Source organism: Podarcis pityusensis, assembly GCF_964106645.2.
Source record: "Podarcis pityusensis genome assembly, chromosome: 5".
Taxonomy (NCBI): Eukaryota; Metazoa; Chordata; class Lepidosauria; order Squamata; family Lacertidae; genus Podarcis; species Podarcis pityusensis.
In genome coordinates this window covers 73,371,151-73,385,583 of record NC_138032.1, presented here as the reverse complement: position 1 = coordinate 73,385,583, position 14,433 = coordinate 73,371,151, and the positions used below count along the sequence as shown (strand labels likewise).

General features: G+C 38.0%; 1 long non-coding RNA gene across 14 annotated transcripts in view; it reads left to right on the top strand.

Annotated features, from left to right (window-relative positions):
- Positions 1–14,433, top strand: part of LOC308476927 — an 808,687-nt gene that overhangs the window by 168,725 nt on the left and 625,529 nt on the right. The window contains exon 2 of one of the 14 annotated variants that reach the window (XR_013986208.1): positions 13,878–13,979. The exons of the other annotated variants lie outside the window; for them this stretch is intronic. This is a non-coding gene — a long non-coding RNA (uncharacterized lncRNA). The remainder of the gene's footprint in view (positions 1–13,877; positions 13,980–14,433) is intronic. 14 annotated transcript variants of the gene reach the window in all.

Here is a 14,433-nt window from a genome sequence, read left to right as displayed (position 1 = left end):
GATACAATCGCATACCAACAACTTCTACACAGCTCAGTTGTATGAATAAGTAAAAATGCCATCTGAAGAACACAACAAAAGAATTATTGACTCTTGGTTGGTGTTCCTTTCCAAAAATTATACCAAACTCCTCCAAAAATCGTTATTTGAGTTTCTGGCATCTGAAAAGGAAATGAGCCACATGGCACAGGGAACATTTGGTATAAAAAATCCTTTCCACTCCATACTCATATAGTATTAGCAACATTCAGATGTGGTGCAGTTCATGGAAGTTTCCCCATCTCAAAGGTATGGGCCAAGAAAAAAGTTTAATGCTATAAAACTCCAGTTTTTAAAAATAAATAAATACGGGGCAATTTGGGGACAACATCTATAACTTTTGACACTTAAAAATATTGCGCAGGTTGTTTTTGATGCAAGGATCCTGTATTTCAAATATACATGTACTTTATTAGGCATTTTTCCATGGTGTAAAAAATCCAAGCTGAATGTCAGGAAGGAAAACACAGAAAATCTCTTTAAATGTTTGCCTCCATATCCCCTTTTATTCCATTCAACATTTGAACAAATTAAAGTGCTCTCTAAAAATCCATGTACAGATGTGTTTTGATGGATGTATTCAATGAAAGGTACTATTTTTGACTCAGTATGCAGGCTGTGTTTTACTGTAAGAACACTGTAGAAAGTTATAAAGGACTAATTTTCTGTAGAAATGCTTAAGATAGTTATTGGCTTAAAATTAGTTTTATAGCTTATGTAACTGTTGTGTGTATTGCATTTTATCATTGTAAAATGCATTTATTTTGGACTCTGATGCTGGCACTGTTTGCCATAGCCAGTATGGGGTGTTGAGAAGTAATGAATCAAATGTACACACAATGCTGCTCTCTGTGAGGAAAAGCCACACCAGGGCATGGGTGGCTCCATATATGTAGACTATGCATGCAATGTGTCAAGAAAAAAATCGCAAAGCAAAGTCAGTGGTATCTACTAAACTCTCTTGGCAAATGTCTACTTACTTCGGAGTCTCCACATTACAATTACCAGTTATCTGTAGGTTTTCCTGTCATCAACACCCACTTCTTAGTTCTCTTCCAGAAATGCGGCTCTTACGTGGCATGTGTAGCATCTTCTCCCATATTGATTTTCTGATCCAGACCTCATATCCTAGTGGAGGAGTCTTCATGTCTGGCACCAGAAATGAATGAGATAACATCAACAGCAACTGTCTTAACTGTTAAAAGACCTATTAATAGCAGTAGCCAATGCTTCCATCTTGATATCCAGTTGGCATTGGGCAGGCATGGCCAAACCTGGCCCTCCAGATGTTTTGGGACTACAATTCCCATCATCCTTGACCACTGGTCCTGTTAGCTAGGGACGATGGGAGTTGTAGTCCCAAAACATCTGGAAGGGCAAGTTTGGCCATGCCTGGCATTAGGGATGGGGGAGAAAGTCAACTCAGTATGCTTTTAAAGGAAAATCTATCCAGTTCAAATTTTCCAAAACAGTATGTGAACCAAAACACAGCTACCCTTCAAAATGCACACTTGCCTGACTTTCGCAAAGTTTTCCAACCAAGTAATGTTTACAAAAATGCATACATTGGGGGGAAATGTGCATCAAATGCACATATTCATGAAAACAACCTGGGAAAAAGCATTATTTTAGGGGAAATTGCAACAAAAGTGTGTTTATTTGGAGACATTTGCACTGAAATGCAATGAATTTTCAACAGGAATTTTTCAAAATTGCAAATTGTTGCAGAAATGTGGAGAACTGATAAAAATAAGATCAGTAGAGCATAAAGCGAAGTTTTTGTACAAATACAAGGAAGATCTGCAGAAGGGACCTGGAAAAGAGCCAAGAGCATCGGACCGAAGATCACCAAACAGGGGAATATTGGACATATCAACATTGTCTTTTGGATTAGACTCCTCAGTGAACGTGCCACCATTACTACCAACAGAAGAAGAGCAAGCATTGGGTGCAGTTGGAGGAACATCAGCGTAACCACATGATGGCGCTGCAGGTCTCGAGCTGGAATGTGAATGGACTAAATTCCCCAGAAAAAGGCAAAGAGTCTTTCATTTATTGAAAAAAGAACATTTGGACTTGATTTGTTTACAAGAAACACATGTGATAAGGCTACACAGGAAGATATTGAGTAATAAAAGATTGGGCCAAGAATTCATTTCATCAGACGAAGTTAAAAAAAGAGGAGTGGTCCTCTATGCAAAGGAGAGCCTATCACCGAAATTCTTATTTAAAGACGACCAAGGAAGATTTGTAGCAATTGAAATCCAATCACAAGGAGAGAAATTCTTGATTTTTTTTAAAAAAATAATGCTTATTACTTTTATAGGTTACAAAAAGAGAAAAAAGAAGAGAAAAAGAAAACACAGAAAAAAAGACAAAGAAAGCAAAAAGCAAAAATAAACAATACAATACAATATATAAACAATATATAAACAATGTAAAACACAACCTAAACTCAAAACTAAACACATTAAACTAAACTAAACAAACCCCACTCCCTAGCCTTAACCCTAAAAGAAACAAAACAAAAACAATTTAAAAACATATATCATCTCTTTTCCGTACTCTATCTTTCATTCCCTTGTTTCCTCGACCTCCTCTCACCTCCCTTTTTGTATTCCACTTCTTTTAATTGTTTCAGCAAATCCTTTCCATCTTTCTCCATTTTCTATCATATTGTAAATAACGTATTTTTTAACCTTATTTTCCATTAAAACTAAAACTAAATTCTTGATTTTAGGTATCTATGCACCAAACGAAGGAAAATCAGAATTCTTTAAGAAGTTACATGAGACCCTGATGGATTATATGGACTATAATATGATTTTGATGGGAGATATGAATGGAGTGGTTTCTACAAATATGGATAAGGCACAGAGACAGGTAGTCACCAAGGATGGTAGACTACCAAAAACCTTTTTTGACATGACTGAAAATATGGATTTAGTTGATATTTGGAGAATGAAGAACCCTCTGGGAAGAGAGGGAACTTTCTTCTCTGAGGCTAAAATGACATGGACAAGAATTGACCAAATCTGGGTAACCAGGGGATTGGCTCCGAAGATCAGCAAAGTGGAGATCTGCCCCAAAACTTGTTCTGACCATAATGCGGTGAAGATGGAAATGAAATTGATGCCAAGTGGTTCCTTCAGATGGAGGATGAATGACACTTTGTTTAGGAATGAAGAGGTGACCAAGAAGGCCCAAAAAACCCTAAGAGATTACTTTGAGATAAACATGAACACTACAGTGGAAAAAAGAGTAATTTGGGATGCAAGCAAAGCAGTTATGAGAGGATTCCTAATACAACAGAATGCAATTAAGAAGAGAACTCAGAATGAAAAAAAGGACAAAATCCTGGGAAAGATAGAGGAAGGACAGAAGAAACTGAGAGCAAAACCAAAGTCCCAGGAGATTCTGAAAGAGATAAAGTTATATCAAGTACAATATGCGAAGCTGATGAATCAGGAAATAGAATGGAAGATTAAACAGATGAGGCAAAAGACATTTGAATCGGCAAATAAATGTGGGAAATTGTTGGCCTGGCAAATGAAAACAAAAACAAAAACTCAATACTATCACGAATTTGGAAGTGGAAGGAAAAAATATACAGAACCCAGTGGAGATTAGGAAGTGTTTCCAGAGGTATTTCAAACAACTTTATACACAGGAGAAGCAGAAAGAAATGGACATTGATTGATTTTTGAAAATAAATGGACTACACAAAATCTCTCAGGAAAAACAACTAATGTTGAACTACAAAATAACGGATCAGGAGGTGGAAGGGGCTATCCAGAACATGCAATTAGGTAAATCTCCAGGACCAGATGGTTTGACTTCAAGATATTACAGATCTTTGAAAGACTGGTTAATACAACCATTGAAGGAAGTCTGTAATGAAATATTGGAAGGAAGAAAGGCACCAGAGTCGTGGAAGGAAGCTTACATTACACTTATACCGAAAACAGAGACTGAAAAGACACAGCTCAAAAACTACCGCCCCATATCGCTGCTAAATGTGGATTATAAAATTTTTGCAGACATTTTGGCTAAAAGATTAAAAAAGGTGTTAGTAGAAGAAATTCATAAAGATCAAGCGGGCTTTCTCCCGGGCAGACATTTGTCTGACAATATGAGGAATATAATTAATATTTTAGAAAAACTTCAAGTGAATATTAATACTAAGGCTGTCTTGATATTTGTGGACGCGGAGAAAGCCATTGACAACATTTCCTGGAGCTTTATGAAGAAGAATCTACAGGGGATGGGGGTAGGTCAAGGTTTTGAAAATGGTATAGGTGCAATTTATTCAGAACAAAAGGCAAAATTAATTGTGAACAATGTAGGGACAGAAGTGTTTAAGATTGAGAAAGGGACACGACAAGGTTGCCCAATTTCTCCACTGCTTTTTATATCGGTTCTTGAGGTTTTGTTAAACATGATAAGAAAGGACCAAGAGGTCAAAGGTATACAAGTGGGAGTTAAACAGTATAAACTGAAAGCATTTGCTCATGATTTAGTATTGACCCTACAGGAACCAGAATCTAGTACAAAAAGGGTATTGGAACTGATTCAAGAATCTGGGCAAGTAGCAGGTTTTAAGCTGAATAAGATGAAAACTAAGGTCTTAGAGAAAAATTTAACTGTAAATGAGAGAGAGAAGTTTAAGGAAGAGGCAGGACTAACATTCGTTAAGAAAGTGAAATATTTAGGGGTTAATATGACTGCTAAAAATGTAAATCTATTTAAGGATAATTATGAAAAATGTTGGATTGAAGTGAAAAAGGATTCAGAAATATGGTCAAATTTGAAGTTATCATTTTTAGGCCGAATTGCTGTGATAAAAATGAATGTGCTGCCAAGGATGTTGTTTTTGTTTCAAACATTACAAATTTTGGATAAGATGGATTGTTTCAAGAAGTGGCAGAAAGATATTTCCAGATTTGTTTGGCAGGGCAAGAAGCCTCAAATAAAATTTAAGATATTAACAGATGCAAAGGAAAAAGGTGGATTTGCCCTGCCAGACCTAAAACTCTACTATGAATCAGCTGCTTTTTGTTGGTTGAGAGAATGGCTGCTACTTGAAAACACTGTGTTGGACCTAGAAGGTTTCAATAATGTATTTGGTTGGCATGCATATTTGTGGTACGATAAGGTAAAAGTACATAAAGCGTTTAAAAATCATATTGTTAGAAAAGCATTGTTTAATGTATGGATAAGATATAAAGATTTGTTAGAAAAGAAAACCCCAAGATGGTTGTCACCAATGGAAGCGAAAGCACAGAAAAAACTAAATATGGAGGCCAAATGGCCGAAATATTGGGAAATTCTGGAACAAGAGGGAGACAGACTAAAATTGCAGAGCTTTGAAAAATTGAAAAATAAAGTGCGAGATTTGCTCCATTATTACCAAATAATGGAGGCATATAATTTGGACAAAAAAGTTGGTTTCCAGGTGGAAAAATCAAAATTGGAAACAGAATTGCTAGATTCCAAAATTAAGAATTTGTCAAAAATGTACAACTTGCTGTTGAAATGGAACACTCAGGATGAAACGGTGAAATCAGCTATGATTAAATGGGCACAAGAAGTTGGACATAATATAATGATGGCTGACTGGGAACAGTTATGGACCACAGGTATGAAATTTATGGCATGTAATGCCCTAAGAGAAAACTTAATGAAAATGATTTATAGGTGGTACATGACACCAGTCAAGCTTGCAAAAATTTACCATTTGCCCGAAAATAAATGTTGGAAATGTAACGAGACTGAAGGCACATTCTTTCACCTTTGGTGGACATGCCCAAGGATTAAGACATTCTGGGAGATGATTTATAATGAAATGAAAAAGGTATTTAAATATACCTTCCTGAAGAAACCAGAGGCCTTTCTCCTGGGCATGGTCGACCAATTGGTGTTAAAGAAGGATAAAACTTTTTATGTATGCAACAACAGCAGCAAGAATACTCATCGCGAAGTATTGGAATGCACAAGATTTGCCCTCCCAGGAAGAATGGCAGATGAAGTTGATGGACTACATGGAACTGGCGGAAATGACGGGCAGAATCCAAGACCAGGGAGAAGAGTCGGTGGAAGAAGATTGGAAAAAGTTTAAAGACTATCTACAGAAATATTGTAAAATTAATGAATGTTAGAAAAATGTTGGAATGAAGTTATATGGCTTTAGTAGAAATATTATAAGGAATTAAGTACAGATAGGTTAATAGAGCATTAAAGGAAAAAATAAGGTTAGAATGAGTTAAGATAATTATAGGATAGAAAACAGAGGAAGATGGAAAGGAATTGCTGAAATAATTAACAGAAGTGGAATACAAAAAGGGAGGTGTGAGGAGGTCGTGGAAATAAGTGAATGAAAGATGGGATAATGAAATTGTTTGATTTATTTTTTTGTCTTTGTTTTGTTTTGTTAATTTGATGTGTTGTGTTGTATTGTTTCTTTTTTCTTTTTAGTGTTTAAGTTTTTGGAAAAATAATAAATATTATTTAAAAACAAACAAACAGAAATGTGGAGAACTGAATTTAAAATTGGAAGTGTGAGAAACTGACAGAAGTGAAATTAACAGACCCTTTTATCCCTAGCTGGCAGAGGGAGCCTGGCCAGTGTGGATGTGATGTGTGTATCTTTCAGATCTTGCTAAGCTTTGCAGAAAGTAAGTTTTCCAGACTGTTCACTATTGTTTGTGATGTAGTTAGTCTGGGGCCTAACCCGGAACGAAGACCAATGTCCTAGTGTTTTTTGCCCACTCCTATCCCGAACATCTCTTTGGCATGGTGAAGGGACTAGAATTAATATTGATTTAGCTTGCTCTGGTGAAAATAAATTCTAATCAGTATTATTATAGAGAGTGACCCATAGAGATGGAGAAGGAATGAATGGCACCTTTGTACTGGTTCCAAGCATGCTTGTGAGGAGGGGAATGGAGAGCTATCTTTACTCTAGTGGGTTTGCTTAGCTTAGTGAAATTAGTGAGCAGGAACCAGCTTGTGACTGCTAAAAATTAGTCCAACTCATTACCTGAATTGGATAGGTTTGTAGAGGTCTGGTACAAGGTTAAGTTAGCTATAAATGGATCTGAAGAGGTCAAAATGCATTTTTTTTCTGCATTGCCTTTGATTGTTTCAATAACTGTTTTTCTATTCACTGTTCAATAAAGGAAGATCACTGCTTTATGGTCTGCCTTCATTATTAATGGCTGAAAAAGGAGTTTGCCAAGAGCTTCATTTGAAAACATTTAAATTTTTCAGTATTTAAATAAATGCAATATATTATGATATAGTAATTAAAAAGCATCACTTAGAAGGCTTTAAAGTATAAATCAGGCTATGTAAACATAAAAAGATTAGATTATGATGATAGATCTATGAATATATATTCTTTCCTAAATCAGAGGGAATCAGTAATCAAATCTTTATATGTAATGAGTGAGCAAAGCTCCAAAAGGCATAAAATGTTTTGCCTTAGCTACATTTCTGTTTTGGAATATTCCAGGAGCCAAATAAAGCTCGAATATTTCCTTACATGTCTAAATGACTTTGAAACAGCAACAGATATAGTTTTGCAGAAAGAAAGAGATGATGAGAGTCATTAAACGAAAGTGGAGATCTAAGCAAGAACGTGAGTGAGATTAAATGGTTGAGGAAGGTTCGCAAGTGTTTTCTATTCTTTCCCTGAATGCTTTTCTTACAGAAGTAGGTTTGAAGCTGGTGTTAAATCTAAAGTTAATGTGAGGAAAGTAAACAGAAGCTTCAAGTCCTGGTTGGATCATTTCCCCCACTCAGTTCCCTCCTTTAGCTAAGACAACATGGCTGAGATGATTGGGGGTGTTTGTGTGTGGCTGACAGTGAATTTTCAGAGACCTGTGAGTAGCTAATTTTGCTCCGTTCTCTTGTCCCATCACCCAACCCCATTCATTTAAAACCAAACTATCAACACAGTTGCATTTTAAGCTGGGTTTCTTAGTCATGCTGTTGAGATCTGCCTTTAATGTGTGTAAATCTTGTACTAACCTGTAGAATTTAGCAGAGCATAAGCTCACTGAAAGAGAAGAAAAAAGTTGGTTTATCTTGTGGAGGATTATTAGTTTCTAGATAGAGATTAAGCTATACTCTGGCACAAGTAACCTTTAGGAAACCATTAATTTGTTGATTGAAAAGTACTTTCCAGTTTTGATGTTTTAATGGTTACATTTTGGCATGATGAGCCAACATTGTAGATCTGGAAAAAAATAAAAATGTCATTTCAAAAGTCTCTAGAAATGTTATTCCTCCTGGCTGGTATCTTGGTAGATTCGCACTACTTAACTAACCATGAGAGGGACATGATCCAAGCCCTGCCTCCCTTGACAATATTCAATTTGGAGGTGATGCACAACCAATATAGCACATTTTAGATTTAGGTAAAGGGACCATTACCATTAGGTCCAATCGCGGATGACTCTGGGGTTGCAGGGCTCATCTCGCCTTACTGGCCGAGGGAGCTGTCGTACAGCTTTCCGGGTCATGTGGCCAGCATGACCAAGCAGCTTCTGGCGAAACCAGAGCAGCGCACGGAAACACCATTTACCTTCTCGCCGGAGCGGTACCCTTTTATCTACTTGAACTTTGACATGCTTTCGAACTGCTGGTTGGCAGGAGCAGGGATCGAACAACGGGAGCTCACCCTGTCACAGGGATTTGAACCGCCAACCTTCTGACTGGCAAGCCCTAGGCTCTGTGGTTTAACCCACAGTGATATTGCAAAAATGTGTCACATGTGCATCATTAAGGACCAGCTAATGTAGAATAAAGTAGTAAAGCTGTCTAAGGCGCCATCTCCTCAATCTGAAGGGGGTTTGAATAGTCTATCTAATGAACTTCCTTCATGTAAAAGGTAGCAATTCAAAGAAAAAAATTCATTCAAACGCCCCAACTTTATATCCCACAATTTTTTATAGTGAGAACCTTCCCAACAGAAGAGCATTCAAATATCCAACCGCCTCACCTGCAGGCTGAAATCGTACAACCCAAGGGACTTGTATCTGACCTCCCCCTTTTTGTGGCATCCTTGCTTATAGGATCATACCTGTCTGATCAGCTGTTCCCTAAAATTAAATAGGCAGTTCTAATTGTGGAGTGAATTTTTGCCTTCACTTTTTTTTTATTCTGGTGTAACTCTTCCAAGTCTATAATTTCCCTCTAAGATGCTAACCTTTTGAGACGATTGACATGAGAAAGCGCTCTTTCCCCCTTAGCCTGTTCATCATGCTCAGATGATAAACCTTCACCTAATTTCATTTCAGTGAGACAGCTACTAAAGCATTCCCCCAAGAAGTACATAATTTAATGGTGGAGCATCAGTCAAGACAAATTAGACTGATTGGTTCTGTATATGTTCCAGCAGGAGCAACATGAGATAGGAGGTGGCTGAACATTTACATTATTGACAAAGTACAGTTCACTCCTAAAAAACAATGTAACATTGTTTGGTCTTATAATCAATAATAATACACTATTCCATGCTAGCCAGGAACAATAGACACAGAACAGAATACAAAGCAGCCTTGGACCTGCTCAGTGGAGTTATTTAATTGTTCAGTGCTAAGAATGAGTGCTGACATAGTGGTAAACACAAACAGTAGTGGACAAAGGATAATACTTTCCACAGTTATTGAAACGTAATTGGCAACAGCCCTCCAAATCTCAGTTTCTAACTGATACTGTACAGAATAATTTTGATAAGCTGCTAGTTTAACTCAGATAAATAAATACCTTATTTTCTAAGCGATTTTCTTCTTTTGTTGTTTCAAACTTGCTTTCCAGTTTTTTTCCACATGTTAATCTGGCTGGTATTAACATACAAAATAGGGGCATGCACCAACCACAAGATGCAGTTCACATCCTGACTGGGTGCACTGGAAAGCTCCCCGCTTTGGTTCAAAGCAATGTGGAGGCTGTTCAATTCAGGTCATGGTTGAAATCCAAATCTGCATTGAGGAGAAAAGAGCTTTCTTTATCCCCATCCACTATCCTGGGGAATTGAAAACAGCAATATAGTTTTGACAGAAGTGGATGAAATTCACAGACTTTTAAAAATATTTGGGGAAAATACAACAATATATGAATCTGCTAACTAGGTTTTATCTCTTTTTATAGAATTTGTATCTACCTGGTGCTTAGAATTTGAGAGGGGTGAATTTGTCATTTTGGTTTCTATGTTTTTCATGCTGCATTTGTGATACTTCCCTCAGTTTCTGTGTGAAATCTGGACACTTCTCATTATGTGCAATTTTTCTAGTATATGCATTTCCTAACAAAATGTTTTTTGGTACATTAATTTCATTATCATATGCATTTTGCAAGCACTTCTGACTAATACCTGCAAGTTTGTACACATTATTTTGTTGGGGAAATTCATCACAAAATTTGGGGACATGCACATTTTAAGCAGAGCTGTGTTTCTGCTCACATATTGTGAATTTGGCAAGTTGAGGTTAAAATGGTAATTGAATGCATTTCTCCCCCAGCCCTGCTCTAAATACAGTTCTTGTGAGGTTAAAAGTTGTGCTGGTTTAAAATTACATCTACTATCATAAATCATAAAGGCACCACAATCAAAGTGGGAAGCAAAAAAATAAAATAAAAAATAGGAATGTAATGCATGCTATCACCACAATCAAGTTTTGCATTATATTGAGATAAAATTCCTCAGACATTTAAAAATGAAACCACCAAGTCAATGCTTAAATCTTCTATTGACTTTAGCTCAGACTATGTTTCGACCTCATGGCCTCATAGCAAGCAAGTGTTCGTGAACTCCAAAAATCTTTCTTCCTATTCTTTTGCTTAGCCCACTCAGGACTCAGTTGACTATGCTCCTTGATTCTCCGTTTAATGAAGAGCTGAATGTTCCCATCTCTTTATTCACCGAGTCCGTCATTATAAGCATTATTCTCACAGAAAAGAATAAAAGGAGGGTATAATCCTTCAAACAGAAAAGAGATGAAATACTAGGAAGCCAAAAATTGCCCAGGAGTCATCCCTTTAAAAATGTCCATCTGGGGAAACGAAATGGCAGGCAAATTTAGAACTTCAATTACAGTTGTTCAAAGTATCAAAGTTACAGAAATTTGAACTTGACAGTATATTGCCTCCCTAAAAAGCCAGGGTCAGACATGTTTCTGAATCATGCAGAGAGAACCCATTCTGTAGCCAGCTTGATTGTATGACTATGTACCTTTCACTTGATTTCTCACTTGCCAGATATGCAGGGCCTTTTTTTTAGCCAGAACTCGCTGGAAATCAGTTCCAGCACCTCTCAGGTGGGTGCCATTGCCATTATAAGAGAACAAGGGAGGTGTTCATGGTGAGTTCCAGCACCTCTTTTTCTAGAAAAATAGGGCTGCAATTCTCTTTGGTGGTATTTTTAGGTTGAGATTATTGATTCCTCTCCTGGAATTCTTGGATTTTTGATGGATATTTAAAACAAGGGTAGAAATGTTCAGCTACAACCCTATGATCCTTAGATCCCAATAAATTCCTTTTAAAATAGTAGTTCAGGGCTTGCCAACACAGTACCCATGGCTGCCAGTGGGCCTGTCAGTCCCTCCTATGTTGCTTGCAAAAAGTCTCAGCAAACACCACCTCGAAAATCCCCAAACACAAGGGACTGTTCCTGCTTAGTTCCTGTTTTCACTGGTTCAGCTACATTGAGCACACATCCCTCCTTAAGCATGCCCAAGTGTCATTATATGACAGGTTTTGATGCCCCACAGCTTTTTTCTTCAGCAAGCATGGCGGTGGCTGATGTAGGTGCTTTTTCTTCCATTGATGGGGAAGCAGATTGTCCTGCCTCTCTTTCAGCCATAACACTACTCCACCACAGCAGCTATTTTGTGTTGCACCATATCTCACAGCAGCCATTTTGTTACTGGTGTCTGTAACACTTTCTCAAAATGCCAGATGTGCCCATTGGGTTGGTGACCTCTTCAGCAGCACTGATTAGTTTCCTATGCGTGTATGAAGCTGTGCTCTGTTCAGTCAAGCCATTGAGGGGAGGGTACTGTCTTCTCCCAGCGAGGTTCTTGCCATCTGAGATCCTTAACTGACTCAACCTAGGGGTTTTATGCATGCTAAGTCCCCCCCTCCCGCCCTGGCTGTTGAATTTCTGTATATAATTGTATCATTATTCCTGACATTAAAATCAACCTTCATATTGTGCATGTGCAGTTTGCATCAGTGCACTTTTAAGACATCATTGGATCGTTTCAACTCTGGCTGATTATATCGTTATTTGTTACTTCTAATACAGACTGAAGTCTCATGAGAATATGTTTCTCCAGAGTTATTTATAAATTGCTTCTCTTTGAATGCGGACAGGTGGTGTTAGGACGGTCTAAATTACTGTTCTGCTACGGAAAGCCAGGCAATTAAGGGGGGAGCCTGCAATGCTCCCACTAATTGTGTTCCATACTGCTGCAGCACCCGTGTTCTCAGCCCTGCTGTGTTCCCGATTAATGTTTAATGGGAAAGCAGCAGGACCCAGCACATCAGCGTTCCAGGCTGCAGAATGACATTGGAAACTAAAGTGTGATTGCTAAGAAATGATTTCTTTCCCCCAGTCTGAATACCTGGTTAACTGCTGTTAACAAATCCATATTAAAAATGCAAGTGAATCTTACTAAGGCAGGACTTGGCAGGAAACTACACATCATGTATCACTGTGTATTATGCTTTGATGATGAAAAATAGGCCAGGACATGGGTAGCAAGGTTGTTGTTCTTGAGCTCTTCATCTGTACTTTTTGTTTAAAAAATAATGTCCAAAGTCTCCTATATGAATATGAGTGCCGTATTAGGCTAGATTAATTGTCCATCTTAATTTAGCAATCGGTTCATTGCAGAGGTCAGACAGATTACCCCTCAAACATTCATAACAGGACAGGATGATGGTGGTATGTATCCCTTGTAGTTAATCTCCAGCATCTGTTGACCAGAGGCACACTGTTCCTTTGGCTGTTGTGCCTTAGAATCCACAAGCAGACCATGCTGAGAATTGGCACTGAGCAGATACTTGGCTCTGCAGAGACCATCTTTTCACAAGCCAATGCTCAGCTGAGAGCTGAGCTATGTATCTGCTTTGGGGAGCCTTCGTTGACTCAGATGGTAACTGCAAGTATGGTTAGCAGCACATGTTGCCAGAAATTGAAACAAAAGGCACCTAGCCACTTCAATTTCGTTTCTTATGAAATGACTAATAAGTGTGTGAAAAAGGGGTTGGTTTTCTTTATCTCTTTCATCCCTTACTTGAGGGGGGGACTCACATCTCTCTTGACAACAGTTGATTTGGGCTGCTGCCATTTTGTTTCCCAGAATACCCTAAACTTTGTGGTGTTCCAGGGGATTACAAGAAAAGAGTCAGGGTGGGGAATGAAAATAAAACCTGTGGTGAGATTGGCTCAGTTGTGGTAGCAGCAGCAGGGGGAGTAACAGAAATAAGTAAGAACACCGGAATGAAAACAAATTATTTTAATGAATGATTTCAATGTGATTTTAAAGAAAGAATGTGTTACTCTGCTTGCTCCATTGACCTGAAAGAGAGAACCCCATAGTCACCTTTGACTGGACTTAACCGTTCAGGGGTCCTATACTTTTACCTGCTGCAGAGGGTTTGGGACATGTTCAAAAGAGGACACTTAATTCATGCCTGCATTGGCCATATGCCTCATAATGTGCACTCTGCGCTGCCCTGTGACTGTGCATTTTCAGTGCAATTAATATTGATGAGAAAGTCATGTTTTAGGGAAGCTAAATGCCCATTTCTGTTCATCTCATTTGCAGTGATTGCTACTGATAAGCTTCTGAGGAACCCCTGGGTTCTGAGCAGCACAGTTTGAAGCATTGTGGACCAGTTAAACGCAAGCAATCAGATTTCTTTCACTGGTAGCAATCATATGGAGTTCTCCCTGTAATTAAAGCAGATATTAATAGTTAGGTTTTCTAGAATTTGCTGGCAGATGGCACTGCATATTGGAGAATTTCACATAAATAGCAGTATTATGAACATATGTCTGATACATATTTTAAAATGTTGCATTCTTAAAGTACAGTGATGTAAAAAGACTTCATGGGGGACTTTTAAACATAGCTGAGCAAACAGCTGTGCTGTGTTTTTGATGAAAGACCCATTTTTTCATATCTGCTTGTACAGGGACATTAAAACACACACACAACAAAGTTTCGGCTTGATAAGTATAAAGCAAAAGGGAAAATCAAGATTTGACAAGTAAGATCGAGAGTTAAGTGTTCTCGTTAGTATATCTGGTACCCAGAGAAAGCCAATTCCCATATCAACATGCCCAGATGTTAAGATCAGCTGCTAGTGTTCTCCAGGTTG